The sequence below is a fragment of the Zophobas morio genome, unplaced genomic scaffold (assembly GCF_036711695.1).
Source record: "Zophobas morio isolate AGI-343-1 ecotype UQ-CSIRO unplaced genomic scaffold, CSIRO_AGI_Zmor_V1 ptg000024l, whole genome shotgun sequence".
Classification (NCBI taxonomy): Eukaryota; Metazoa; Arthropoda; class Insecta; order Coleoptera; family Tenebrionidae; genus Zophobas; species Zophobas morio.
Window position 1 is genome coordinate 15,437,119 of NW_026972129.1, and position 3,216 is coordinate 15,440,334.

Below are 3,216 nucleotides of genomic sequence, written 5' to 3' on the forward strand. Positions count from 1 at the left end.
TATTGTAGTCGAAGAAGGCCATGATTTTGGTGACATTTTGTGCCGCCTTTTTCAGTTTTGTGGAAAGGATTACACTAATATTGGAATTTTTATTTTTAGCGCCACATTAGTTGACATTAGCGGCTGCACTGTTTCAACGCTTCATCAAATTCTGTCAGATGTCAATAATTTTTTCGTTTGTACTGGTACGTTTTCCCTCACTTTGTGCGTTAATTGACTTATCTTGTTTTCATTTTTGCTGTCTTCCCCTTTGTTAGAACTTTAATAAGTGTCTCAAAAAACAGTTTTTATCAAAACTACAGATCATTGTGGAATAATCTCAGGTAATGAACAGAGAGGAATTACTATGGTCAGTGTTACAAATTATTTTTTTAGTTCTTTGGCGCAATCATCATGCCTATTACCGTAATGGGGTGTTAAATGAGGATGGGGATGGAGTGTACTCTGTGGAGGCGTCTAAAAACGAGTATCTAGTGAAATGTTCTGTTGTCATTGATGAAGAATCTTTGAAGACGCTATATGGCGAATTATGGCCAGATTTAACGACACTGGTAGCATTTCTAAGTGAAAACCGACGGGGAGACCTCAAGTTAGTGAAGACGTTGTTGAAGATTTAAGGATGAGAATGGAACAAAGTCCGAATAAAGCTTTGTCAAAAATCTTTACTGTCCGGAGTACCATACAGCCCATGTCAGAAAATCGTAAAAGAGAAGTTACATATGCATCCATACAAGATTTTGTTGGTTCAGGAGCTGCAACCAGCTGATTTTCGTTGCCGCGTTGGGTATTGTAGTTGGTTTCAAGCTGATATGGACGATAACGGGATTCTCGATTTGTCGTTCTTTTCTGATGAAGCCTGGTTTCATCTGTTAGGCTATTATGTCAACTGACAGAACTTCAGAATTTGGTGTATAGAAAATACTCACGCTTTTGAAGAAACACCATCACACGCAATGAAGGTTGGTGTGTGGTTAGCTGTTTCCAGACGACGATTCATAGGCCTGATACTTTTTCAAGTAAATGAATATGATCAATAAACAAAATTAGATGTAGAAAGTGTATGTAGGTACTGCAATAAAGTTTTTTATTTTCAGTAACTTTCATTTTTCTTTCGGTGTTAGTTGCATTCTCTTAATTTAAAACTTACTTCAACTTACTGTTTAGTAATAATTGTAATTTTACTATTAGGAAAGTTAAAAATCTTTATTAAACATTCTGTTGTTTCAAGAGATCTCATAATCATCTACAGAACTCTTAACACTATGCTCCTGAAATTTTATTGGTTTTTTCATCTTTTTTGTTATAGAAATTTTGAAAAATCTTGATATTAGGATGGCCATGTGGGCGTGTTTTGGGTAGAACCTCTTTGACATTCCTGTTATGCAGATCTGGCATGTTTCAGATATCTAGAAACTGCAAAGCTGAAGGTAATGTTTGGACATAGCAGTTTTCACCTATTGTAGGGATGAAGATCAAGGCTTTCAGTTGTGTTTTTTCAAGAGAAAAGCACCGGTCACAAACCATGTCTGCACCAATATTTTGACGATTCCTTACAATTTACAAACAGAACTTTCGCGGGATCACAACTTTGGCAAAATTATTTACTGCAAAAACTCATTAGGTACTCATAGTGTTCGTTAACTGTGATAAGACTTGCTCTGCCATTGTCCATTACGTGATTTTTCACAATTTTTACCTTCAGGGTACCTATAAAAATGTAATTTTTTAAATAATTACCGTGTTCATTGGTTTCGACAAACTTAACCTCACTTTTTGGATTTCATTATTTGAAAAATTATTGCTTCTTTGCAAAACAGACCAGATGATTTATTCTGTTCAACTCCAATCGACTTTCCATGGTGTAATTCATGACAAAGCTCTTAAACGTTTTTCTGACAATTTACAATTTTTGAAACTGAAATGTATTGCAGTGGCGTTCACAAATGCTCGATAACACTGCAACCCTTAATGCCTGGCGTCTTTTCGTGTCTATTTAAAATGAAATTAAATCGCAAACCTGGCATGTCAATTTTTGACACATTTGATAGATTTGTTTCGACGTTCGTGACATTTCAAAAGAGTTGAAATCATTTTGGTGATTAGCGGCACGAGAAAAATTTCAATTGTTTTTCATAGGTGAGTTGACTACAGTATTTTATAATGACCCTGTATAAACAATTTTGAAGGAAGGTCATCACATAGTTGTGTAGTTTCGGAGCTTATTTGTTTAACAAAAATCGACACAGACAGACAGACGACAAACAGACGGAAACACGGAAGTCCTATTTTTTCGTAATGTAAGGGTCATGCAAAGTGGAAAAACTTGAAAGTAACCATTTGCAGGATGGACATTATTACGATACTTCCTTAGGTTACTCTCGGGAAGTAAAAATGGTTTGTTGTTATATTATACCATTATGGGATGTAGTGGTGAATGATAAATGATACAATTTTACCTATTAATTTACTCTGCATGTTGTACACGAAATATGCATTATTACATGTGTTTACCGAGAAAATAAGCTCGCTTTTCACAGCAAACAAAGTGTAAGTAATCTTGTTGTTATATGTGGAATTAAAGGCTTTTTACCCACGAATGTGAAATACGTTCAACGAGGCGTTAGCCGGGTTGTGTAATCAGATAGGTATAATAATAATACGTCGGTATACGTAGGTGTAATCTATGATTACACAAGTTATTTAAAACCATTTCATGTCAACGGTAAAAGCTACTTTTTGAAAAAAATGAGATAATGTTTCAAACTATCCCACTCATTTGAGTGGAATAAGTTAAATGAGTGTGGAAATTTAAAGTTACCGCACCACTCCACCAACACAAGCTGATATCTAGGTCAAGTGAATAGAATAGTGAAACTTATTCCACCGTCATAAATAACGTTATCCACCATAAGTGGTATAACAAGCCATATTACAGACGAGTGCGAAGTTTTCCCAGCACAAAATCAGAATTTCGCTAAAATGACATAAATAAATGATCTTTCTAAGGTGTAAAAAATTAAATGCGATAATGTAATATTACCAAACTCAATCGTTGTCGTAGGTATATTTATTAATTATAGACAAAGTGGAACTCACCCTAGTCTTTAGTGGATGGAACTAACAAAACGTGCAGACTGCAAACTGTAGATGATGGAGAATCTGCAACAAAAAAAAACACACATTTTAGCAGCGTTAGTTTAAGTTTTATTTATAAAA

General features: G+C 34.8%; 1 long non-coding RNA gene across 1 annotated transcript; it reads left to right on the top strand.

Annotated features, from left to right (window-relative positions):
- Nucleotides 1-228: 228 nt before the first annotated feature.
- On the top strand, nucleotides 229-699 carry LOC135135300 (uncharacterized). The gene is made up of 2 exons (XR_010281497.1): nucleotides 229-323; nucleotides 376-699. It is a non-coding gene; the product is annotated as an uncharacterized LOC135135300 (long non-coding RNA).
- Nucleotides 700-3,216: the final 2,517 nt, after the last annotated feature.